The sequence below is a fragment of the Chelonoidis abingdonii genome, chromosome 5 (assembly GCF_003597395.2).
Source record: "Chelonoidis abingdonii isolate Lonesome George chromosome 5, CheloAbing_2.0, whole genome shotgun sequence".
NCBI classification, from domain to species: Eukaryota; Metazoa; Chordata; order Testudines; family Testudinidae; genus Chelonoidis; species Chelonoidis abingdonii.
This window is the reverse complement of record NC_133773.1, coordinates 57,055,171-57,083,153: the sequence shown is the minus strand read 5'-3', so window position 1 is coordinate 57,083,153 and position 27,983 is coordinate 57,055,171. Positions and strand designations below refer to the sequence as shown.

The window sequence follows — 27,983 nt, the reverse complement described above, 5'->3', positions numbered from 1 at the left end:
ACCTCACTGATGAAGCTCTAGTTCTGAGGCTGTGCCACCACCATATTGCCACAGCGGCCATTATAGAGTAGCTAAGAGTGGGAGGTATTGTGTCGGTATGCCAAACGATATCTGTAACCCCCCATAACCCAAGCCTGACCCCAGATGTACAGTACCTTCCCTCTCAACCTGTGTATATTTCATCTCAAACATTTCCTTTAATAAAATTATTTAACAAATTGTGCTTAGATATTTCTGTACCACTATGAGTTAGAGAAAGCTGGGGAGTTAATAAAGTTACTAAACATTGGTAATAAAGTCTCTCCTTACTTGTGCCCCATGTCTGTGTCTATTCATAACAGAGAGAGAAGGTGGGACCAACATGGCTACAGCAACACTACAAACAGTGGATTGGACAATATCTATTTGTAATAGACCAAGCTTATAGCTTGCTTCCGCACTGACTCAGCATGTCAGGTTTTCATTTTTCATTAATATTTTCACTCATGCATTTGACTTGAATAGTCTAGTTCTTTTTTTGACTTTTGGCCTTGAATGGTCAGATTTATCTCACTGGGTCTCCTTCTACCCTGACACTCCAATTTTCTGACCTGAATCTCCAAAGTCAATATATAATGATTCTATTTGCACTGGCACATCAGATGATGACTTTTGACTTGAACGCAGCAACAGTGCTGAAATATTCAGAACTCTCTACCATAGTATTGCAAGGAAAGGTCACACGAGGTTCCTGTCTGTTTTTCATTTGATCATACAGGATTGTTAACTTAAAGAGTATTTTATAGTTCTTCATGGAACTTTAGTAGAGCCATCAGGAGTCTGTGCCATATGCTTCTCCTGGAGGTTTTATGTAGTGATGGCCTCCTCAAGTACTTCTCCTTGTTCTCTGTCAATATATAAAAAGCAGACTTTTTATACTGAGGTAAACTGTCATGGAAATGCTGAGAGTTTTAAAAATATGAAATAATTTTTATAGCTTTTTGCCAGGATTTTTTTGATTGAAGTAAATCCTATCTGTCTAGCTTGTGGAATGTCTTCTTTCTTCTGTTCATTGAATATGCAACCTGAGATGCATAATTGGTACATATTAGAAAATTGTATATGTTGGGTAGGGTCACCATGTTGAATCACAGACATTAGGAGATATCTAATAGTGTTTAGGAATGATCAGCAGATTTTAATAAACTAGCTAACATTCTTTGTGAGTGCAATGTGGTTTGAAGTTCTAATTTACATTTATATTTATTTTAAAGTATGTGTTTGTATGAGCAAGCAGAAAAACCATTTAATCAGAGAAACCAACCGAATAAGCATGGAGACGAAGGGCTTGTCTACAGAGAGGAAACTGACCATCATAGCTATTCTGGAATAATTATTCAGGTATAATTTAATTATTCTGGAATAATTTCCACATGTGGACATTCTATTCCAGAATAAAAGCGATTGTATTCCAGAATAATTCCAAAGCAGAGAAGTTATTCTGGAATAAAGTCACTTTTATTTCAGAATAGAGAGTGTCCACATGAGGAGTTATTCTGGAATAGTTACTGTGGTCCATTTCCTTGTGTACCCAAGCCCTAAAGGTGAGCTCCACATAGGGATATGGATGCCCAAATCATATTAAAATTAATTGGAAAGAGGTGGTTCAGTCCCAGAGATGGGTTTGCAAATGCCAGTCGAAAGCCTAAAGTTTGCAGCTGTGTGTAGACCAGTCTTAGGCTATTGTTTCAAATCTAGTCCAGATAGCTAGGAAATGAACGTGGTTACATCTGATAACTGTTCAGTGATCTATGCAAAATAAACAAGTTGTCTCCCAGCCAGTTCCTAATGGATAAATATCCACAACACAAAAATCACCATCATAACTGGTAGCCTCACTGGAAGTCTCAGCAGACTGAGTCAAAATGGTTAATATTAATATGTTTTGTTGAAATGTTGATATCATTTATCAAAATGTCAAAATATTGATATTAAAAAAGGGAAATCAAATTGCAAAAGTTTTCCCTTTATATTTTAGCTAGCTATAGATCAGATTAAATTTTTTATATAAAATTTGTCAAAATTTCACATTAAAAAAAGTGTGTCTGTGTATGGGGGGGGTGGAATTTTCACAATCATTTCATGAATTTTTGCTCTATTTTTCAACCAGCTCTTTTAATAGGCATAGAGATAAAGTATATTCTCTACTTTAGGGATGATCTCTTTATGTGAAGTATGAAATCCATGGGCAGGACTACATGGAGAATTTTGCTTATGTAGTACTATTTGTGTTAAGTCTGAATCCTAATGATGACAATGTAAATTTCAATATTGTTAATTAGTTGATCGTGAAAACAGTTACCTAATTTACTGCTGGATCATTTGAACACAAATATATTACTTATATGCTTATGTAATACAATTGAACAGTATAGTATTTAATTTAAAGGACTTAACCCAACCATCAATGTCATATGATTTATTTATTTTTAAAATTGGCAGCTAGCTCAGCAAAGGGACAGAATAGGGCAAATAATAATAATTTAAAACAATCATCAACATATCCCACTCAGAGACCACAACTGTATTTTTACCTGAATATATACTAAGAAAAACTAAAGGATTTCACCTCTTTCATAGGTTTCTCTTAATCAAGTTGGGAAAAATGAATTAATCAGAGAGAAAAAGTAATTTTGTAATATCTGATGCTTAAGGTGAGAAATCAGTAACTAGCCATAAGCCCTCCTACAAGTGGGAACAAGTTCAAAAGTGGTAAGTCTCAATTTTCTGTATATAGTACATATATCTCTTCCAATTCCAGCAATACACAGCTAAACCTTAATAGTGAGGCTAGAATTCCTAATGCAAAGTAAATATCCCAGTATTTTCATGTGCACAAATGCATTCAAAAACGAGTCTGAACAAGTTCCCACATCCAAGCCAAAAGAAAACAAAAACAAACTCCAAAGAGAAAGGAGGGGGTAAAGAGAGCTGTTGGCTGCACAAGATTAAATATGCCCAGAAAGCACTAGGGGAAACCAGCTTAGTTGTAATGCAGCTGAGAACTCTGGCCCTGATTCAGCAAAGCACTTAAGTGGATGCTTAAGATCCACTGTAGTCAATGCTTAAGATCCACTGTAGTCAATGGGACTTAAGACACACTGAAGTGCTTTGCTGAATGGGGTCCTTGATAGCAAAGGAGCCTGCTACAGGAAAGGAAAGAAAGACACAATTCATACCATTCATGTGCATGCAAATCCAGTCTGCAGTTTACCTCTGATTAATCCATGTGGAATAAATCATAGCATAACCTGACTTTGATTCATACATTCACGTGGAGTGGATTCTGGTACTAAGATATTTTATAACAGAAATTTAGAGACAGAAATATCTATCAGGGCATTTAGTCCTGTCATGCAGAACCCATGACCCACTAAAGTTATACTAATCTAATCTTACTTGGAGCCAGTTTATGTCATCTCAGTCACTATGGAGCAGGGTGGATAAAAATCAATGATTTTTTTAAAATATCTGATTTTTTTATTTAAATCGGACTTTTTGATTTAAATTAGATTTTTTTGATAAAATGCTTTTTGAGGAAAAAACGTATCTAAAGATAGTTTTAATTAAGATATCTCATCATGGAATAGGGATTATAAATTCTAATTCTATAGTATAAGACAATATATTCATGTAATGTTTAAGAAAAGTTTTGTAAATGAGTTCCAATAGTTTATGGATTAGGGACACAAATTTATGGGTTCTAGGGACTTCTGTATAGGTTATTTAGGTTAATCTTTCTATCTACCCAGTGGGACTCAGTGTCGGTCTAGAAGATACCATCAGAGATGCTTAATTTTGCAGTTCTCAAACAGTGGATTTGTGTCTCCAGAGATAACATGCTTGTTAACAGCAAAAATGTTTTAAACAAATAAATAAATAAATAGAGGTGAGAAATAACAGCCCTCAGCCCTATTGTCCCTCTGCAAATTTGTGTACACAGAGTCAATCCCTTACCCCTCTCTAAAAGTGCAAAGTTTCAAAAAGTTCAATGAACAGAAGATTGTTGGGAGTGGAATAGATTTGGACAAGGAGAAGAAGTGTGGAGATAAATGTGAGCAGGGAGTGACAGGCAGTAGAAACAAAATGAAACTGTTTGAGCTGCATATTCCAGAAGTCTTGAGGTCTTTCTGCACGTAGCCTTCATTGATTTGAGCTTTACCATACCATTCTCTCACTAGAAGGGAAAACCTATAATGGCAACGGGCAGTAGAAGAGACCCAGTTTGGCAATATTTTAATGAAGTTCCTCTACCTGTGGGTAAAACAGGAATGCGTGCAAAATACAAACTGTGCAACAAAGAAATGCAAGGCTTGGTTTCCCGAATGAAACAACACCATGAGAAGTGTTCCTTCTCAGAAAGAAGCTGTGTTGAAGATAATGAAAGGAACATGTCTGAATATGCAGGATCTTCAGGTTGGTAAACTTTTTTATTTCATACTTCTTTCTTAAGGGCTGCTTGTCTTCCTTCTGGACTATTCTTGAATTCTCACGTTTGAGCAAAAATTATAGTTGTTACTCTATGGTACTATCATTTTAGATGCAGTTGTGATAAAAAATAAATAGCTGAAATAGGCAGATCTTCCTTTTACAATTTCACCTTTAAAGTAGTACTGAGTGTCAGGGAATGCAATAAGTAATACTAAATAAGCAGTATGGTAATAATAATTAAATAATTACATTGACTTATCTTGTTTAGGAGAATCCCTCCTCAACATGCAGGATTCTGAAGACTATGCACCCTCAAGATCACCATCATTTTCTATAGTTTCACAGTTATCTGACAATTACAGTGTTTCAGTCACACCATGTATGTCACATAGTCACAGCAGTAAAAAGAAAAAAAATCTCCATCATCCAGAAACAACCATAGATAAGTTTGCGATAAGAACCAGCAGATTACAAAAAGAGGTAATTGATGAAAAAGTTGCCTAGTTTGTTTATGTAACAAACTCTCCTTCCTGTATGATTGAGAACCCACACTTCATTAACATAGTTCAGTCACTAAGACCAGGATGCAGTCCACCAAACAGGCAAATTTCTGGATAAAGTGTATGAAAGAGAAACTGAGCAGTGTGCAAAAGGTCTAGAGGGTGAAATTGCTAACCTGAGTCTTGATGGGTGGAGCGATGTCTACAATGATCCTATTGTATGTGCTTGTGTGACAACAGAAGACAGGAATGTTGTCTTTACAGAAATAATTGATACATCAGGAAATGCACACGCAGCAGAATAGAATCATAGAATATCAGGGTTGGAAGGGACCTTAGGAGGTCATCTAGTCCAACCCCCTGCTCAAAGCAGGACCAGTCCCCAGACAGATTTTTGCCCCAGATGGCCCTCTCAAGGATTGAGCTCAAAACCCTGGGTTTAGCAGGCCAGTGCTCAAACCACTGAGCTATCCCTCCCTGCTGGATCAATTGCCACCCGCCGATCTGGCAGGTAGTGTAGACATACCCATAGTGTTGTATCTATGGGGGCAAGAGGAAGGTAAGTGTAACGTACACCACTCTCCCATACGCTATACTTACCCAGCACTGTGTTATAGTGCCAGGCTATCCCGACGCCACCATGCTTGTACAGCAGCGTTAATGCTGATTGTTTAATACAGGGGTAGGCAACCTATGGCACGAGTGCCGAATGTGGCACACGAGCTGATTTTCAGTGGCACTCACACTGCCTGGGTCCTGGCCACTGGTCCAGGGGGCTCTGCATTTTACTTTTAATTTTAAATGACGCTTCTTAAATATTTTAAAAACCTTATTTACTTTACATACAACAATGGTTTAGTTATATATTATAGACATAGAAAGAGGCCTCCTAAAAACATTAAAATGTATTACAGGGACGCGAAACCTTAAATTAGAATGAATAATGAAGACTCGGCACACTAGTTCTGACAGGTTGCTGATCCCTGGTTTAATACAAGGAGCTTTTACTTTCAAAACTAATTAATCCATTAAAAGCAGCAAAGAGTCCTGTGGCACTTTATAGACTAATAGACTTTTGGAGCATCCGACGAAGTGGGTATTCACATGCTCCAAAATGTCTGTTAGTGTATAAGGTGCCACAGGACTCTTTGCTGCTTTTACAGATCCAGACTAACACGGTTACCCCTCTGATACTTAATCCATTAAACTTTTTTAAATTAAAGGGGTCATAGTACAGGGATGTTGTGAAGCAGCTGAAGCAGTTTAGGGAATACACTGCCTTTTACAGCAACCCTGACTATCCTTAGGAAAGGGAGCTGATTCCCCAGAAATGTCCCCATTTCTGGTTTTCTGGTTTCTTTTCCTAAATTGTTTTTGTATGAATCTCTCCTCTGATTTTTCCAGAACAAATTAATGCACTAATTGGGACAAGAAATACTCCTGTTAAGCTATCAGCATTAAAGTTGCCATACGAGAATAGTTACAAGAAATAGTAGCAAAAGCTATAACAAACTGTGGGGAAAAAAATTAAAATGTCTAGTATGCAGTTTGGTCACAGACATTGCAGCAAATGTATCCAAGATGAGAAGAAATTTAGAAGAGCATGAAGGGAGTCCCAAGCTGCTAATATATGGTTGCAGTACTCATTCGATGCACCTCCTGGCCAAAGAATTCAGTGTTCCAGAAATAAAAGCTAAAGAAATTGCAAAATACTTCCATAACAACCACTTTGCAGCAGCTGCTCTGAAAAAAGTGGGAGGAACCAAATTAGGGTTACCAGACAGCAAGTATGAAAAATCAGGACAGGAGATGTGGGATAATAGGCACCTATATAACACAAAGCCCCAAATATCGGGACTATCCCTATAAAATCAGGACATCTGGTCACCCTGAACCAAGCTAACTCTCCCACAAGACGTGTGATGGAACTCAGTAATGGACTGTTTTGAGCATTATATCAAGAGCTGACCTAATCTGATGACAGTTTGTGAACAAAATCATGAAAAAATAGATGGCACTGTCACAGCCAAAGTTCTCAACATTGGACTTAAGAGAAATGTTGAACACGCACTGAGTACCCTGAAGTCTATTTCTGTAGCCTTGAACAAAATGTGGGAAAATAGCTGTTTTCTTGCTGATGTGTTGAAATATGGAAGGAACGAAGTTGAGATCTTAAAAAGACAAATATGCAATGACAGAGTTAAATTACAAGCATTAAAAAAGCAGATGGGACAAGTACTGTCTCCAGCTCATTTTCTTGCAAATATTCTCAATACTCGGTACCAGGGTCAAACCTTAACTACTGAAGAAGAGGAGTTGACTATGACATGGACATCCAGCAATCATCCCTCCATAATGCCAGTTATAATAAACTTCAGAGCTAAGGGTGAACCATTCAAGAAATCTATGTTTGCTGATGATGTTTTAAAGAAAGTCACACCAGTGAACTGGTGGAAGTCACTTAAACACTTTGATTCAGAGACTGTTGAAGTGATAATCTCACTTTTAACAGCAGTAGCATCTTCTGCCGGTGTAGAAAGAATATTTTCTTTCTTCAGACTAATTCATTCCAAATTGAGAAATCGTTTGGGACCTGAAAAAGCAGGAAAGCTTGTTTTTCTTTTCCAGATTATGAACAAACAGGAAAATTAAGGCAAAGTTAGCTGCAGAAGCCAATATTTTAAGTCTCTCGTGTTGACCTGGCTGACATAATCAATTTTTTAAAAATATTTCATTTAACTATTTGAGTTAAAACAATTTTAACACAAACAAACCTGATTTTAAAAAATTTGAATGTTTAACTAAATTAAAAAATTCATATGCTTGTTTTGTTAAAATATTATATGTTTGCTGTTGAAGAAAAAAATCCAGAATACATAATGTTGGTGTTTTAGTTAAATAAAACAATTTAAATGTCTGTCTGGTGATGTTCTCCTCCTAATACAACGTGGCAAGAAAATCCTCCAAATATTAATGATTAACCTGTTGAACTGGAGATAGTTAACCTCCCAATGACTTCATAAATATCTGCTTCAATTACCTTTGGTAAATGAAATAACCAAGCAATCATTCATTTACTGATATAGCTGTAAAACTAATCTGAAAAGTTTTCAAAATAAATCACTTTAAAAATGTATAGTGTGTACCTTCTAAAAATGAAATCTACATCTATCTCTGAGTTGTGAAGAATATTTATTAAGGTTATAACAACCAACAAGAATGCACTTTTGTGTAGAAATCCATGATTAAATCGAGTCTTCCTGACTAAATCAAATCCACCCTGCTATGGAGTTAAAACTTCAGTGTTAGAAAAATTTCTAGCTATTATTATTGTTAAGAAAAATATTTGAATATGAATCAGTCTTTTGTATCTTCTGGACCTCCCAATGTATTTGGTCTGCTCTGTGGCTTTCTTGTTAGATTATAAACACTTCAGGTCCTGGACTGTTTTTATTTTGTGCCAAACACACTGTTGATGTTTAAACACTTAAATAAAATTATTAGTTATTATTAACTATGTGGACAGAGCTGGAAAGAGTAGTTCTTGGAGAAGTGTAAACTCTTTCCAATTAATCTCAGTTAGAGTGTTGACTATAAAACTTAATGACAACATCAGTGTCAATATTATAACAAGTTTTATTATTCATCACTGACCCTTAAAATTGTTGCCTACTCCACTTCTGACCATCTTAACTGAAATATCCAGTTAATCTGCTTATTTAATACAGTTGGACTTCACAGGAAGTAGAACTAGGAAAGACCTATGTCTCTGTTCTACAACACACATGCCTCAGGCTACCCCCAAGTTTAATATATCTCTGGAGCTGCAGAATACTGGTGAAAGCCAGTCCCATGAAGAGAACAGAGAATCTCATGTGTATGGTAGAGGAACTGAGCAGAAGTGGGGTTTCAACAGCAACCTGCTGGGAAATGAAGAACTCTGCAAATCTCTTCACTCATAGCAATACTCCATTCTCTGCAAGTCTGAAGTTACTGTTGGACTCTCGACAGCTGGCAAAATATTAATTTTCAGATACTTAAAACTCTGAAACTTGGTAGGGGACTGAATACCTTTGACTGAATCTTCAGATGAAGCAGAGATGAGCAGAGGCCTTTGTTTGCCACTGTTAGGGAAGCAAAGGCCTTTGTTTGCAGCTGGAAGCTTTTTCCATGGATAGCTTCAATGGAATGACCTTTCCCATTTTGCCAACTGGCCAGCAAATGCTCAAGAAATATGACTGTGACAGCTATCTCTACACTGAATGGATCAAGGGTTTAAGACTTGTTTGATCAACTATTCGTAGACTTTCAAAGGTACAAAAAACATTCAGGATCTTTACAGATTCGTTTTCACCGTAACCCAGAGAAAGTGAGGCCAAAGTTCAGCCAGAATTGTTTGACTTTCAATGCTCCAATCCAAGTCTAATGAGGGCAATTTATTCACCTGCGTGAAAAACCTACATAAGAAATGTATCTGTGCCAATCTTATCTGAAGTATTTGTGAACAGAATTTTTCTGTCATGAATGTGAATACATCAAAATGCTGCAGTTGCTTAACAGACTCAGACCTGCGTTCCATAAAATGTGTGGCCCCCTCAAAGATAAAACTGCACAGTAAGAACCAGTGGAACCAGTGCCTATTTTTTCAGTGATAGCCCTGTACCCCTGCAGTCCTCAAAGATGTATAACCGGTGCAGATTATAAAATATACACATCAATTTTTAAAAAAATCAGTATGTATATTTTCCATTGTAACCTTTAAACAAAGTGTGCATATTTACTTCTGCCTAGGCACATTTAAATGGACTCCTGTTAAGTTGGCAATTTGGTCCTTTGTGCTGCAAAGATTGCCCATGACTAGTCTATACCTTGCTGGAATTAGATTGTTATATGCAAATACATTATTTAGTGATTTGTTCATGCGAATACTCATTTTGGGCCTAATGGTGATCCCCTTGCTTATCTCGCATAGAATCTTACACCACTGAAGTCAATGGGACTACACACAGGCATAAAGTCATGTATGTGCTTGATGGGATGAAAGGGGCCAGTATAAACAAGGGAATCACATTCCAGCCCAATTTTTCTCAGGCATATTTGTTGGTTTGCTAAACCATGACATGAGCTAAACCAGTTCCAAGTCAAGCTTCAAAGATGATTTAGAATTAGATAATATTAAACAATCCATTCTACAGAGTCCAATAGAGATTATTTTTAAAAAAGTCTTGGTAAGAAAACATAACCCAGCAGTAACATTCAACTTTGTCTTTTTGAGAAAGCTCTGATTACCTTATTATAGTAACAATTATGCTACCAAAGCAACTTTTACATTCTTAGATAGAATAGACATAGGTCTATGGAAGTTGAAAACATGGTTGAGGTTGCTGATGCTATCTTTACAAAACAAAGAAGTTCAGCAGCAAATTAGTATCTGAGAGATGCAGGTTACCAAAAAAATCAAAGTAGGGTGACAGAACATGTTTCTATTCTGGGCATGCACAAGAATGGCAGATTTTAAGATGGTAAATAACATGTTTAATAAACATGATCTTCTTAATCACAGTTGTATCCAGGATTTCTGTCACGGGCACGGTGGATGCGTGGACCTGATCAAAGGTTTGTAGCATCAAAGTCTGTGATTTCTATGACAGATGCTATGAAAGCTGACAGAACCATGGAATATTCATAGGCTATTGTATAAATGTTATATGTATCTTTATGAGCCTGCTCGTGATTTTATTCCTGGTTCAATGGATCAGAATCTGAAAACAATGGGAGTTAATTAATGCAATTCCCCAATATTAAAATAATACAGTTAACAAGTCTTTTGAAGATTCATTCCCCTTGGGGAATACCATAGACTGGTTTGACCTTGGTTCAAGAGGCCTAAGAAGGCAGAGGGCTTGGAATTGTATGAAATATCAGCCCTGACCAGAGAAAATCACACACACTCTATTCAGTAACTGACCAGCATGAGGTTGTGACCAAGAGAGACAGGCCCTGCTGAGGACCTGAAGTATTTTAAACCTGCCAGGTCTCCGTGTGGAAGACAGACTTACGTATAAATGGTTTGTTTTTAAGTTATGTTTTCTCTGAAATGCTTTTGTTCTGAATAAATAATAGTTTGCTTGATGAGAGCTGGCTAGTCACTGAAACATTTAGAAAACAGGACTGTACGTGCTAAATTGAAGTCAGCCTGGCTGAGACAATCACAGTGAATCAAATGACTCTGAAGCCACTGAAGAAAGTGAATCATGAGATTCTGCTATGAGAAACACGATGGCTAGAGACCTGAGACTTATGTGGGAGGCCACAAAGAGTCAGAGGTACAGTTAACTCAAGATTTGTGAAATATCCACCATGACAGTTATGCGTGAAAGTCATAGGACAGAGATAATGTTGTTATTCCTTTTGACCCAGTTAGCCAAAATTTGGGATCTTGTAGGTTTTTGGTTTTGTTTCAGATCCTGTTAATTTACAAAGAATGTACTTACGGACCTATTTTCCTGAAAAACAGGAGGAATCAAACACCAACAGACAGTTTTTTAGTCACAGTTCCAAGTCTTTCTGCCAGCACTTTACCCAAACAAACTCTCTCTCTTAGGTTTTTCTCAGGGTCACACTACAAGTGCATTGCTGGATGTCTGTGGGGCTTCTTTCCTGCCTTCCCTGGGTGCTTCTGTGGTATTTCTCTCCTACCTGTCCCTCGCATACACAGACACAACTGCAATTAACTCAATCCCCCACCACTGTGTTTGTTATCAGACACCCAGTAAAACCCTTGTACCATATGGTCCAGCTACTGCCCAGGTTGCATGCAGTCCAGTTCCTGGGTGGTGGTTTTCCATTGTTTTGGCTATTGCTAAATGAAGGGGTATTTAATTGTTTGGCATGCCCAGTAGCAAACCCCCAGCCAAACAATGCATACTGGAGTCATTGTGCAGAGCATTCTCATGGCTAACACACCACATTTCAAAAATAATTCAAAAGCTTTGGGATAAAACATTCAGAAGACGTCAAGAGTTACATTTGGGTTTTCCAACCACTCCAAAATTCTTTATCCCTCTCTTTTATTCTCTTTTGTGCCTAGGGCATGTTACCATGTCTACACTACAGGCACTATACGGACACCATGGCACCATGGTTATGAATGTGTGGCCTTGTAGTGTAGACACAGACTACAGTGACAGTTTTTCCAAGTGCTGTAGAATTACTGCATCCCCTACTGGTGGTAGCTAGTTCAACAGAAGCATTCTTCCAGCCACTTAGCTCTGTCTACATAGCTAAAGCGCTCAGGGGTGTGGATTCTTCAAATCCCTGAATGCAGTAGCTATAGGGTTACCAGATAGCAACTGTGAAAAAACAGGATGGGGATGGGAGGTAATAGGCACCAATATAAGAAAAAGTCCCAAAAAATGGGACTGTCCCTTTAAAAGCAGGACGGATGGTCACCCTAAGTAGTTATGTCAACCAAAATTTTACAGTTAGACCAGGCCTATATATCTTACCCAACTCCTGCCCACATGGCAGTTTTGGAAATGTGTAGCACTTTCCCCCTCCCCCATTTAATTCAGAAGATCATACAAAATAAATAGCTCTCTCTTTTTCAATGTCTCTCTCTCATATGCACACACACTCACAGAGAAAGAGTGAACTTCTACATGTATAACAGTAAGATGCTAAGTATGCCTAGCAGTATTTTTGATGACTATGGCATTTTAGAGTGAGATCAGGGACTCAGCAGGATGCCTCTATATGGTATAATTAACAGAAATGGAAGCTTTATTTCACCTTATCCCACAATTTAAAAAGATTATACCTTATATATGGGCTATGTCTACACTTGGACCTGGGGATGTGATTGCCTGCTTGTATAGAAGTATCCATGCTAGCTCTGCTCAAGCTAGCATGCTAAAAATAGTAGAGTAGCCAGGGCCGCACAGGCGGCAGGTAGGCCTGAGTATGTACCTGCAAAGTTTTGTACCTGGATGGCTAGTTCGAGCTGCCACCTGTCTATGCCGCTATTTTTAGTAAGCTAGCTTGAGCAGAGCTAGCACGGTTTGTCCACGTGAACTGCAACAAGATCTGCCCAGTGGGTTGTTGCTGGTTTCTTGCAGCAGAAATGTGCTCTCAAACAGTAGATTCAAGAAAATATTAATTTCAAAGAATGAGAAAGGCGCATACAAGCCAAATAACTTACATGATTTAAAAATGTATAAAAATCACTATATAGTCAGAAAAAAACCTATTGTTCAGCAATTGCATGTAAACACTGAACTCAATAGAATCAAAACTATATTTGACACAGAATCTTGTTGGTATACACAAAATAATCTGGTGGTTGGTAAGTTCCACTTTATAAACAATATCTAATACAATTAAATTATACAAAATAAATATTAAAGGACTGTACAACAATATAAAAAGACTACCTTTTGAGCTGTGAAAACCAAGGGTTTGGACCTGTGTTTTCAGTGAACATGCCTCAGGAAGGAACTTAGCAAACATATTAAGGGAAATTGGTTCTACATCCCACATGTCTCACTTGGCATGTCAAAAAAAAGAGGAGTAGTAATCTTTATTGCCAAGCATGTACCATTCTAATTAAAAGATAGATAGATAAGGATGGTAGAATCATGTCAATTAAGGGTTCAGTTGGAGGAAAAACATTAACTTTGGAAAGCATCTGTGATCCCAACCAAGGTCAACTGCCTTTTTTCAAAAAACCTTTCCTAAACATTGGAAGAATTTGGCGAAGGGGATGTTGTGATTAGTATGTTCCACAGACCGAGCATAAAAGAGGATTTTCTATATAATACATAAGTAAAGATGATGCACTGGGCAAAACAGGGATCTGTCCACTGTCCCTGTCCCTATGCCTCACAACAGAAGAGTGATAGATCTGAAAAAGCCCACCTGTGCATTGTTCATGTATAGTTACCCCATCCAAATCATCATCAGATACAGTTAGATTCCTCTTGATAGTCACTTTCAATATTGATTAAAATAGTCTGAATAATTTTTAACCATAATGAAAAAGAAACTTTTTGTCTTGAATGTGTTCTCTATAACCTATTCATTAAGCAGCATTTGAAAATTCACTAAAGACTAGCCATTGGATTCTTAAACACTGGTCATTTTTAGGGCAAACCATGTAAATGAGTCTAAATTAATGTTACATTAATGAGGGGAATAAAAATTCTGACTAATTTTAAGCTACTTAATCAGCATGCGAGTAAATGCACTTGGAAATTTTATCTGTCACATGGTGTTGCAGATCCTTAATAATAATCTCCTGCTACATTCATTTGGCTCTGGTAAGGAAGACTAAGGGTTAAAGCACTCATGTATTTCTGTGCCTGAGGGAAAGCATTGGAACTCAACATCTCACAGATTTCTTGGAAGTTAATAAGATGTCTAGGTGATGCTGCATGCCAAGAAATGGGGAAATGCCATCAGAAAATCATTTCAAGTCAATTCAGAATCTTTGTTGAATCATATCAGTTTCAGTGTGTGTGTGTGAGCATGTCTGTGTGGATTCCACATCAAACTTAAACTACCAGGAAGGATTTTTGCCTATCTTAAACATTTTTACAGCTAATTTACAACAGCTAGCTAAATTACAAAACAAAGTGAAAAGTAGAGACATAAAACTGTGTGTCTGAAAATCCTACATGGCCAGTAAATTAATGGAACCAAACCCATTTGCAATATTTTCCTTATAGATTGTGTGTAAAATGGTGGAACCATCATCAGTAGAGACAAGTCAGAATTATTACAGTATACAATTTATACTATTTCATTTTTGTTTGTAACAGAGTAACAGAATAATCCGTTATCATCCATGTCTTGCCTGTTTTACGCTGAGATTGTGGCTTCAGGCATAGCCCTAAGCAAGGAGGGGCATGTATTTTGCATTGCACCAAGGGTAAGACTGGGAGGCACTGTGACTCAGAGATACAACTCCGAGGCACAACTCCCATGCTTCATGGAAGAAGGAGGTAGTCACTTGCTGCTGGCCTATAGAGCAACAATTACAACACCCCTCTGTCAGCTCAGCTGTGCTGGCTGGCTTGTTAGGGAGACAGATCCAATACTTCTCTCTTTCCCTGCTTCTCCTTGTTCACTCCCTGCCCACCTCTTGGTGGCAGGGGAGAGAAGGAGATAATGGGCACACAGCACCCATTGAATCCTGCATGCCTGAATTAAAAGTCCCAATATCCAGTTCAGGGTAAAGGGGTGGGGGCACATTTTGCACCAACGTAAGTTTCTGGGTTGATTTCAAGAAAGAGACCAATGCAAAGTGCATTTCAATAATCTACTCTTGAGATGATAAAGTTAGATAAACAGGTCTGCATCCAAAAGAAACAGTAGCAATCTCCTGACCAGATTAATATGGAAAATAAGCCTTCCTAGAAACTGGTGCTATATGACTGCCTAGCTGGGGATCCAATAGTTCCAGACTGAGAGTACTAGTCACAACTGGCAGACACACCTCCTCAAGGAGGAGAACAGATACAATCCTTCCCTGACCTCCTGTTTGCTTCCCCCAACCTACCAATATTACCTCAATCCTATCAGACTGAGCTATCACTAACCATCCCTCACCTATACCCTGACCTAATCCAGACATTTGCCAAGATTTTCAACAGTATTGGCTGAGTTAGGAGAGAGAGAGAGAGAGAGGGATAGGCCTGAGTGTCATCAGCATACTGAAACATTGTAACCCAGACCCCCTTCCCCACTAACAAAAATCCCATATGCATATGAGACACAAAGGCAGGCAATATAGAACCATATAAAACTTCCCAGGACAACACCTGCAGGGATGGGGAGCCAATGCCCATCATGAATGACTTTTTGGCCAGCAAGAGCAGCCCTGTCTCTCCTGCCACAGTTGACAGATGGCTTGTACTAGATTTGAGTGTAATTTTAGAGGGGTATTAGTTGGACACTTTCAACCTCACTTTTTAATTATTATTAATTAATTATTTATTTATGATTCTTTCCTTTTTTTTAGCAAGTGCCAACAGTTTAAAGTCAGTTTAGCATATAAACAAATTTAGGAAAGGGGAGACCATCCCTCCCTGCAGACTTTAAAACATCTAGAGGAGAGGTAAGTGTGGGTGTTATTGGGGTAGCTGACCGTGGAGAGAAATGGAAGGAGCAAGGAGGAAGCTTTTACTCACATGGAAATTGTTTAATGTTTTTACATCTAGAAAATATTGAGCTGTGCTTGGATGTAGCAGAGAATCAGGACCTGTAATGGGAAGCTCCTCTCAACCTTACCACTGCCATTTTTTTAATATAGTTGAAGATGGGGCCTAGTTAGGTAGAGGTAGAGGTTTTCTCTGGTGAGGTTCATTCTGCCAGAGATTACTTGTGTATCCTTAGCTCATAAAGACACTTAAAATAATGGAATATAAAAGTTATAGATGGAAAGATTTATTAAGTCATTTAATCATTTCTCTGACAATGCAGGAATTATTCCTGTAGTACATTTTGTCCAGCATAAAGGCTTCCACCCCTTCCATTGGGAGATTAGTCCACAACCTATAAAATCTCTCAGTCAGAAAGAATTACCCAATATTCTGCCTGAATTTGATCTCTAGCATATTTGCTGAATTGCCTCTGTTAAACTGCATCACTTCTAAATATCATATTTCCCTGTAGTCATCACTTTTTATATGATATATATATTTATCTCAGGCTCCAAGGAGTGATCATTTGGCCCCATTTACACTGCATTAATTTCTGTGTCAGGGATCCACCTAAAACACAGTTACTCTCTTAAGGTGTGTCCATACTGGGAAAAAAGATGTGTTCTTACCTGGTGTGACTGGGGCACCAAAATGGCAGATGAAATTCAATGTTGATAAAAGCAAAGTAATGCACATTGGAAAAGATAATCCCAACTATACATAGAAAATGATGGGATCTAAATTAGCTGTTACCACTCAAGAAAGAGATCTTGAAATCATAGTGGATAGTTCTCTGAAAACATCCATTCAATGTGCGGCAGTCAAAAAAGTGAACAGAATGTTGGGAATCATTAGGAAAGGGATAGATAATAAGACAAAAAATATCATATTGCCTCTGTATCAGGAGTGGCCAAACTTACTAACCCTCTGAGCTGCATATAATAAATTTCAGACATTCGAGAGCTGCTAAACATGTACAACCTGCCCGGTAGGGCGGCACCTCCTGGGGTGCAGAGCTTATGCCCCAATTCCCTCGCCCCTGCTGGGCTAAAGCCCTTAGACCCTCCTCATGGCAGTGCAGAAGCTCTGGGAGAGGAATTGGCTAATTAATTGTAAAAGAGCCACAAGCGGCTCATGAGCCACAGTTTGGCCACACCTGTTATTTAAAAAATCCACGATACGCCTACATCATGAATACTGCGCTTAGATGTGGTCGCCCCATCTCAAAAAAGATATACAGGAATTGGAAAAGGTTGAGAAAAGGCAGGGGTGGAAGTAGAAATAGGGACTACCGGTATGGGGCTGGGTTGGGGCTGGCTTTGATCCCCAAAAGGGAAGGGGCCTTGGGCAGAAGGGAAGGAGATGGGGGAGTCAGAGTCAGCCCCTGCTCACCTGTACTGGTAAGAGCCCTTCCCCTCCCCTGCTGGGGTAGCTGCGGCAGCCGGGGGCTCCAGCAGCAGTTTAAAGGGCTCAGGGCTCGGCCGCTGCTACCGCCCCGGGCCCTTTAAACTGCTGTCAGAGCCCCCGGCTGCTGCTGCTACCCCAGGGCTCCGGCAGCAGGACTCCGGGGGCTATTTAAAGAGCCCAGGGCTCCCCTGCTTCTACTCTTCTACTTTAAATAGCCACGGGAGCCCCGCCATTACTCCAGGGCTCTGGGGCTATTTAAAGGGCCCAGGACTCCCCTGCTTCTACCACCCCGGCCCTTTAAATAGCCGCCAGAGCCCTGGGGGCAGGACTCTGGCAGCTATTTAAAGGGCTCAGGGCAGTAGAGGCAGTGGGAGCCCTGGCCCTTTAGATAACCTCCAGAGCCCCACCGCTGCTACCCCAGGGCTCCAGCAGTGGGGTTCTGGTGGCAATTTAAAGGGCCTGGGGCTCCAGCTGCTGCTGGGAGCCCCAGGCCCTTTAAATTGCCACCTGGGGAAGCCAGACCGCCCGGCTTACTTTCACCTCTGCAGGGCCAGAGCAACCCATTAGGCGACCTAGGTGGTCGCCTAGGGCGCTAGCATTTGAGGGGCGGCATTTCGGGTCCTTTGGCAGCGACCATGGTGGCCGAATTTTCAGCTGCCTCGGTCATCGTTGTCATTTAGGAGGAGGGACCTGGGGCAGGGGGGCATGGGGAGGGCCGCCTGCAGCAAGTAAGGCGGGGCGCAGCATGCAGGGGAACCGCTCCCTGCCTCAGCTCACCTCTACTTCGCCTCCTCCCCTGAGCACACCTCCCTGCTCTGCTTCTCTCCCTCCCAGGCTTGCAGCGCGAAACAGCTGATTGGTGCCGCAAGCCTGGGAGGCGGGAGAAGTGGAGCGGTGACAGCGTGCTTGGGGAGGAGGTGGAGTAGAGGTGAGCTGAGGTGGGGAGCTGCAGCATGGCTTCCCGGACTGGGGGGCAGCTACAGTGAGGGGGGCGCCTTAGGGCAGAGAGCTGCCACAGGGCTGGTGGGGGGGGGCGCAAAGTGGAAGTTTCACCTAGGAAGCTAAACATCCTTGCACCTGCCCTGCACCTCTGAGAAAAGGGCAACGAAAAATGGTTAGGGGTATGGAACAGCTTCTATATAAGGAGAGATTTATAAGACTGGGATTTTTCAGCTTGGAAAAGAGACGACAAAAGGGGGATATGATTGAGGTCTATAAAATCATGACTAGTGTGAAAGAAGGTAAATAAGTAAGTATTATTTACTCCTTCTCATAACACAAGAACTAGGGGTCACCAAATGAAATTAATAGGTCGAAGGTTTAAAACACACAAAAGGAAGCATTTCTTCACATAACACACAGTCAGCCTGTGGAACTCTTTGCCAGAGGATGTTGTGAAGGCCAAGACTATAACAGGGTTCAAAAAAGAACTAGATAAATTCTTGGAGGATAGGTTCATCAATGGCTATTAGCCAGGATAGGCGGAGATGCAAAACCATGCTCTGAAGTGTCCTTTGTCTCTGTTTGCCAGAAGCTGGAATGGACTATAGGGGATGGATCACTTGATGACTACCTGTTCTGTTCACTCCTTCTGAAACATCTGGCATTGGCCACGGTTGGAAGACAGGATACTGGGCTTGATGAAACTTTGGCCTGACCCAGTATGGCCGTTCTTATGTTAGCTAAACATATAATTAACACATGGTAAAATTCTAGTGAAGACATGGCAATTTGTAATTTTCACAAGTGTTAGTATATCAAGGGAAAGACTATGGGGGGGCCCTAGGGTTTAATCATGATTTGCTAACCCATCTTCAAATCACACCAGGTCTTCACTAGCATTTTACTTCTTATTAGTTACCACATGTTAACTAGAAGATGGGCAGAAAACAAGATTAAAATTAAAATATGACTACATTTTGCAATGTGGGCAGAAATTAACTGTGCTTCCAGGTTGTGCTAGAATAGGAGTTGCATCTCATAAAAATAAAGGGAAAATTAGAGGCCTTTAGACATTAGCAGGGGGCTAACAAGACTGAACTGTCTTCAACTACCACATTTTTACCAGACCTCCCTGTTATTTCTACTATGTAGGTAGGACCTTTGTGGGATGCAACACCCATGGAATTTATCTTGAGAAAAATCACAAGAAAGCATTCAACTTTCAGTGTTTTCTTTGTCAGTATCCCATAAACTATAATTAGAAGATGATTTTAAAATATTTTTCTTGTAAAAAAATAATTAATCAAAACCAAACCTTTAATGTCATGTTGTGAGGTTTGCTGCCTAACAATTGAAATCCTGGTCTAGTTCTTACAAGGCAAAGATATATTTTTTCCATTAAAAAGAAGAAGCAGCAAATGCTGCATAGATCAGAGGAATTTTATACAAAACCTTATTCTCATATGGATAAAGATGTGTAAATTCTTCAAAATCAAAGGGAGTTGATACCCAGGAGGGCCAGGCAGCCAAAACAGCTCATCAGCTACTCAACCACATGAAAGACCACAAAGAAACTCCAAAGCCACCCACACAGCTGCCTGAGGAGTCTGCAAGGAATGAGAGGCTGTTGTTTAGCTCATGTTGCTGCTGGAATTATGTTTGAAGAGCTTGGCAATGGCATCTGGATTTTATGAGTAGCACACAAAGATGAGAAAAAATGAAAAGGGGTGGGATAATGTGCCACAGTGCATTAGCAGTGTCACATCTGAGTTAACTAGCATATATTGCAAGAAAATTGAATGGTATGTTGCATTTATTCCTTCTACCAGGGTAGAGGATAAATGTCTCAATTACATTTTACCACATTAAGTACATAGTGAATAAGACAGAAATGCAAACAAGAATACAGTCTCGTCATGATACCCCAGCCAGCTCCATACATTTTTTTTTGAGGCATCATGAGAGAGCCTTTTTAGGAAGAATGAGAAGTGAACATTCAGGGCCTGGTTCTCTGTCTTCCACCATTACAAATATAGAGTATACCACAGACATCAATGGAGTTACAGGAGTGTAAAACCAGTGTAGGTGAAAGGAGAACCATGCTTTACCTTTCCTGTGGCGTATCTGTGCTTCTGGCAGTGTTGCCATGTCCTCTTTCTGTATTCATCAATATTTTCTAGAGGTGGAAGACATAGGGAGGTAAAGAGTCTGGCTGCCTTGCCTCCCTACCCACAAATCTAAAATACTTTGGCTCCCCAAATTAAAAGGATATTGACTGTGCAATGTCCAGCTTCAGAAAATTTGGCAAGAAACATTCAAAACATACCGGGCCAAATGCAGCTCTGAATTACAGCATTGCAGACCCCTTCTCCAATGAGATTTTGAGGGTGTTTTTGGAGAGCAGGTTTTGACCGATGAACAGACAATACTTTAAAGTGAATTTTAAACAAATCTTTTTAGCTGCCTTCAAATATTTTGGGGGGACTGCCACATATTTTTATTTGTCTTAAATGCTTATTATCCCTTTTGTTTTGTTTAGTTTGTTAGTCTGAAGTAAAATGCAGGGGATCTTGAATACACAGGGCAAATTATGTATGCTCCTTACTCATTCTCTGTTTAATCTTCAGCAACACTTTGTTTAAATTTGTCAGTGACTCATAGTAGTGGCTTGAGCCAAGCCTAGTGCAGACAGATTCTGTGCATGCCCACACAACTCTGCTGAGGCATCTATTCTCAGTCCTGGCTTGCAAGATTCCTACTATTGTTGTCTTGTGCTTCTTGTGAGTAGAGATTGTTCATTGTGCAGAACTGTGCTGAAGTATGTAGTGTTTTTGTGATATGAATATATGGAGACAAGGGAGTCTATAAATTCATTTATATATAAAATAGGAGCTTATTTTTACATTAGAGAAAGTAAAATAGTTGTCCTGTATGTTATGAACTTCCATAGTCTGATACTGCTGCACTTACATTGAGTAGTACCTTGCTTCACAAGTAGCTTTATGAATTACTTGTGGTGAATACTATTCAGTATAAAGAAGGCACAAAACAGCCTTCTGTGATTGAAATAATGACAGCTGAGGTTTTCTTCCCCATCAATGTTCAAATATTACATTTGTACCAATGGATTCTTCATAAAAGGTTAAAACAGGAAAAGAGAAACTGGTGGCTGGAACATAGCCTTTCAGTGCTTAATTTGTAATGAAAGAGGTGCTAGGGCTCAAACAATTTCTTTACATTCATAACTGATGCAGTAAGCTCAGTGGTGCCAGGGCTAGGAACTGCCAACTCTAGAGATGCCGGGGCTCAAACGTGGCAAGCCCTGGCACAAATTCAGCACTGCAGCTTTCTCACACAAGGACGCAGAAACCCTTTCTGCCATATGATGTCTATAGGGGACTCATATTTCAGTTCTAGTCCTTTTTGGCAATAAGAATTTATAAGAGCAGGAGCTCTTAAAGGCCCACATCTTTAGTTTGTGTGTCTGCCACATGAAGATTGTCAGGCTTTTGTGGGTTTTTTTAACATTAAACAAAAACAAATTCAGGGGGATCAGCCAATTGTGACATTTCTTTATATCCAAACCAAACTCTTATGTCTTTAATTTGAAAGGCTGAAGATACTGGAGCAATACCAATGTATACAAGCTGAAGATCTAGCCAATTATTTACAGTATATGCCAAATCACTTTGAGGGATGTTAGTCTGGGTCTGTTCTCAGTTATACAGATATAAAACTGAAGTGTGAGAAGAATGTAACCCATAAGGTGTAATGATACTATAGATCACACCTATCTGTGCCAACTCAGAGAAAACAACCAGTTCTTGAGACTCTCACTAATGACCAGGGGCAGCTCCAGGCCCCAGCACGCCAAGCACGTGCTTGGGGTGGCAAGCCACGGGGGGCGCTCTGCCGGTCGCTGGGAGGGCGGCAGGCAGGCAGCCTTTGATGGCATGTCTGCGGAGGGTCCACTGGTCCCATGGCTTCGATGGACCTCCTGCAGGCGTGCCTGCGGAGGGTCCACCGGAGCCACGGGACTGGCGACCGGCAGAGCACCCCCCGCAGCATGCCGCTGTGGTTGGGGCGGCGAAATGTCTAGAGCCGCCCCTGCTAATGACAGTGCAGTGTGAATGACTGCAAACTCACAGATGCACAAGGAAGTTTGTGTGAAGTATTTTTCATTTCTGAGACAGCTTTTCATTTATCTGGAAATTTTAGATCATGATGAGGACCACACAATTTAGGGTGACTACATGTCCCAATTTTATAGGGCAGTCCTGATTTTGAGGTCTTTTTCTTATATAGGGTCCTATTAACCCCTTTGTCCCAATTTTTCTCGCTTGCTGTCTCGTCACCCTAACACAATTATATATTTATTTAGGGGAGCCACCATTAAATGCTTTCACAGAACTTCACAACTAGGTGCAGGGGAAGGTGCCCATAATCCATACGTATTTTTGACTTTTCCCTCCATACTTATTGCTCTCCTGTTGACAGTTTTAAAGGTGCAGCACCTTTTAGAGAACACAAATGTAGCTAATCAGGACGTTCCCCAAATGTGAGTATCTGCATGACATTAGCTACCAGCCCTTCACTTATCAGCGCATTCAACAGGGAAACCATAGCAACCAGATTGATTTGCTCATCAAACTCTGCCAGTCCAATGAAAAGCATGAATCCTGTCTCAGACATACATCAATAAGCCTAGCATGCCCCTCATTGTGCAGTTTGCCATCTGGCATGAAAAGATTTATCTACAATATGTTCTGCATTATAGTGGCACCTCATGTTCTTGCAATAATTAAGTCAGAATCACTGTTTCTTCTATAACTCTTATTTTTAAAAGCAGCAGAGAATCCTGTGGCACCTTATAGACTAACAGATGTTTTGGAGCGTGAGCTTTTGTGGGTGAATACCCACTTCGTCAGATGCAGGTAGTGGAAATTTCCAGGGGTAGGTATATATATGCTAGCAAGCAAGCTAGAGATAACGAGGTTAGTTCAATCATTATTTTTAAGAGTTCAATAATGCAAGTGTAAGGCAGGACCTGACTATCCATTAGGCCTACAAGGCCCATGTCAAACATCCTAGTGGTCTGATGTGTGTGTGTTAAAGACTGTTCTGCTGTACTCTCTTTAAGTCTAACTGCAGTTCAGGCTTGTAGGGTGCTGCTGCTCTTTGTAGAGCTGCATGATTCTTGTCTCAACATCCTGGCTCCTCTGTTCTCCATTTCTGCAAGAGTCTTCCATATACGTTTTACACTGAAGATGTGATGAGGTACCACTGTTGAGCTCTGTACCAAGACTAGGATTAGGCTGTGGGTAAAATGGGATGTTGGGATTTGAAGTCAAATTTGAGATAGGGTTTGACTATGTTGAAATTTCGTAAGTGCTTTCTGTGAGGTTTTGTCTCAAACCAGTGGATATTCTGATGGCTTTCTACCATCCTGAAACATATCTGAACTGGATCTGATAAACAGGCTCATTCTAGTTCTGAATGTCTCAGACTCAAAAACATAGCTGTGGGTTTGGATTCAGGGGTTGAAATCCAAGCCCTATCCCCATCCTGTGAAATTTGATGGAGGCAGGTCAGATTTCAGCCCTGTTCTACTTTGTACTTATACAGATAAGCCAAGAATCTTACAAAGGTCTGGGGGATACCCACAACATTAATAAAATTGGGTTTCATAAAAATTCATGAAGATTACAATAGTCTAGGACAGCGGTTCTCAAACTGTGGGTTGGGACCCCAAAGTGGGTTGGGACCCCATTTTAAGGGGTCACCAGGGCTAACTTAGGCTTGCTGGGGCCCAAGGCCAGAGCCAACGCCTGAGACCCACCACCCACTTTTGCCCTGAGTGGTGGGGCTTGGGTTACAGGCTCCCTGCTGGGCCTGAAATGCTTGGGCTTTGGCTTTGGCCTCCCTGCATGGGGCAGTGGGGCTCGGGCTTTGGTTCAGGCTTTGGTCCCCCCTTCTGGGGTGGTGTAATAATTTTTGTTGTCAGAAGGGGGTTGTGGTACAATGAACCCTGGTCTAGAATGAAGCCTGGGGAACACAGATGAACTTCTAATAAGAGGGAATTTTGAAAAAATTTGAGTTCATTAAATCAGGATTTGTCTGCACTGTTTCTTTTCTAAGGATGTCAGAATCTGTACAAATACAAATCCTCAAAATGCCACTATCAGGGTGATAAATAGTACTACCCATGCTACAGATGGAGACACTGAAACATAGAGCAGTTACATCTCTGTGCCTCAGATCATACACACAGTCAGTCTGGAGCCACAAACAGAACTGAGGAATCCTGACCCCCTGTAGTGGGGTGGTTACCCTGCTCCAGCCCTGAAGGGGTTAAAGCAGCCCTGGAGAGGGCTGGGCGGGGGGGAGACTAGTCTGGTTGGGAGAAGCAGCCACAGGTGGGGCCATGCCCCAATCAGACCACAGCTGGCACTATAAGAGGGCTGAGGGCCAGAGGCTGGGGGACACACTCTCTCTAGCTTCAGAGAGAGAAGGACCTGGCTGCCTAGGAAGCTGAGGAGGGTACCTAGGGAAGAGCAGAAGGGCAGCCCAGGAATAGGCGAGGCAGCTGGTCCAACCTCTCTTGCTGATGATGAGTAGTTTACAGACTGCCGTCTGCCCCAGTGAGCAGGGGCTAAATGGAGACTGGCAGTAGACACCAAGGCAAGGTGAGGATGGCGGTTGGGGGTTCCCCAGGGAGGGGAGACCCAGAGTGAGGGGGTACTGCGGTGGGCAGAACCCCTGAGCAAAAGGCACTGGGGTCTGGGAGCGATACAGGGCCAACAGCAGGCAAGATATCAGCCAGCAGAGGGGGCTCCAGAGCTGGAAAAGAGCTAATTTCCTGGACAACCAGCAGGAGGCGCCGCACCAGTGAGTCGTTGCCCCACCACACCCCCCAATCCGTTTCTCTATTAATTATACCACATTCACTCTGCCATATCTATTTCTTTACATTTCTTTGTTTGATTTATTAATTGCACTGGATTTTTTTGCTTTTTTATATAAGTAGTTTATATAAGAAACCTAAATTTGATATAAAATAACATTATATAACATAGCATAGAAAGAGTGATGGTAAGGAAAATACCTGAAAGGCATTCATTTGTTTCATCTCTTTACCATATGTTATATGGAGACACTTACCTGTAAAATGAACAAAGCAAGAGACTAAAGTTCCTATGAGTCCAACCAATTGTGTCTGTCTTCCTTCTGTCCAGTTTTTGGCATGTTGTTGCTCAAAAAGGTAGATAAAGAGATGTGGTTTTGCTATTTTCCATCTCGAGAGATCCTTTTCCTGTGTTTTCATTGAATGGTAACTAGGACAATAAATAATAATCAGCCAGTATCTTTCCTGGATAATTTCATTTTAGTCCTAAATACACTATCCCATATATGCTTAAACCTAGGGAAAAGAATCCAAGGGAAAAGGGAGTCAGATTATAGTGTACTGGAAATTTTATATTGTTTAATATGTATGCTTCTTTTAGTAAAGAATTCATGTGAAAGGGCTTCTGCATATATTCAGCCTGGTTTATAGAAAATGTTTCTATTTACAAGTTTATTACTGCTAGTTTCCTGTATTGCCACTTCAGTCCATACCCAGCAGTCAGCTTCATCCTTTACAAACTACTGAGCAGGCAGGAAAAAGTACATAAAACTCTTTGTTGATACTGCTATGATATCAAATAAGCTTTGGGTTCCACATCACTAGTACTGCATCATTACAACTATGGTGCTGCATAGTGAAGGGGAAAGAAAAGGAAAGCACTTTTTTTTTTCTCCCCAAATTTTAGTTGGTTCACATCATCCAAATGTCTACCATATGGCGTTCTAACCAGCCTGGAGGTCTCAGCTGGGGAGTTACAATTCCCCTGGCCTGTTAGAGCAGGATCATTTGGATGAATGGATTCTCTGTGTCACCTCCCCCTAGGCTGCAAAATCCAGCTGATCACATCTGATGAGAATTTTGTTGGACTACTGGAGGGAAAATCAATGGATAACTGATAGACCCAGGAAAAGTGGCTCCAATGTTTCCTAAATTCTCTGGTAGTTCCCTAAATCATATCTCTTAGATGATTTATTCATACTCTGTGATTAGAAAGTAAGATTCTGTGTTGGGAGAGAAGGATGTTTTCAATCGCTGCATGGATATTGGTGCTTTTCTACCAACTAATCCATAGGGAAGTCCAAATATTTTCTTCTCCCCCAGAGTTCAGGAGTCATAACGGGAAGTGAGTAGAAAAAGAGTTGTGTGGGAGGTCAAAGTGGAAAGGTTGGCCAAAATGAAAACACAACAAGACTCAGATGCTTAGGCTTCCACTAGACCAAAACAAATAATATAAATACAAAAGTTCTCAAACCAAATTCTCTATTATCTAGGGAATTGTTACCAGAATTACAAAGCTTTGTTTTTTCAGGGCATCAGGTCACTCATGTAATTAGAGCTGCAGTTATTTTTCCAGTACATATAAGGAGGGGCTGGTACTTACAGTCAGCAGGTGTACAGTTCCTCCAAGTGATTACTAGAGACAAGCAGGCTCAGATTTTAATTCATTCAAAGTACAGAGAATGTATTCAAAAATCTGCTCTTTTTACTCAGATTTCTCCATACATTATCTCAAGTGTTTTGTCTCTAAACATTTTGAAAACAATAGAACTAAAAATAAAACTTTCAGCTTGCTCACGCATATGGTTTTGTATGTGTGTGAGACCAACTGTTTTGATTTGTCTGTTTCATTTAGGATTGAAAGTCCACTTGTGTACAATTAATTCCTGGGAATTTGTTGTGGTTTTTTAGCCCACATAAGTGCAGTAAAATGAGAGCTGGAAAATGTAGATAATTTCCTGGTAAATAATAAACCCAAATAATAACATCAAAAATGCAGTAGGAGCTCCTGTGCCTATCTGACCTTGATCTGGTCCCCAATGGCACCTCTTTTGAACTGAGAGACTGCCCTTACTATCCTATCTGTGAGCAGTAACCGCAGTCCCTCACTCCAATTAAATATAGCTTGAAGTTATATTGCTCTGTGCTCGGATCCAGTTGACAGCTCACCAGCTAAACAGGGTCAGGCCGGTTCCACATTTGGAAAGGTGGTTTCCCATTGCTCCTTGGTTACAGGGATGGTGATACTGATGACGCTTGTTAAAAAATAATACGTTAATTAAATTTGTGACTGAATTCCTTGGGGGAGAATTGTACGTCCCCTGCTCTGTTTTACCCACATTCTGCCATATATTTCATGTTTGGCAGTCTTGGATGATGACCCAGCACATGTTGCTGTTCGTTTTAAGAACACTTTCACTGCAGATTTGACAAAACACAAAGGAGGCACCAATGTGAGATTTGTAAAGATAGCCACAGCACTCAACCCAAGATTTAAGAATCTGAAGTGTCTTCCAAAATCTGAGCGGGACAAGGTAGGGAGCATGCTTTCAGAAGTCT

At 40.4% G+C, this 27,983-nt stretch overlaps 1 long non-coding RNA gene across 1 annotated transcript; it reads right to left on the bottom strand.

The window, feature by feature from the left end:
• LOC142046887 (uncharacterized) lies at nucleotides 1-27,650 on the bottom strand. Its single transcript, XR_012655960.1, has 3 exons — nucleotides 27,594-27,650; nucleotides 25,682-25,772; nucleotides 1-886 (listed from the first exon to the last, which is right to left on the bottom strand). It is a non-coding gene; the product is annotated as an uncharacterized LOC142046887 (long non-coding RNA).
• Nucleotides 27,651-27,983: the final 333 nt, after the last annotated feature.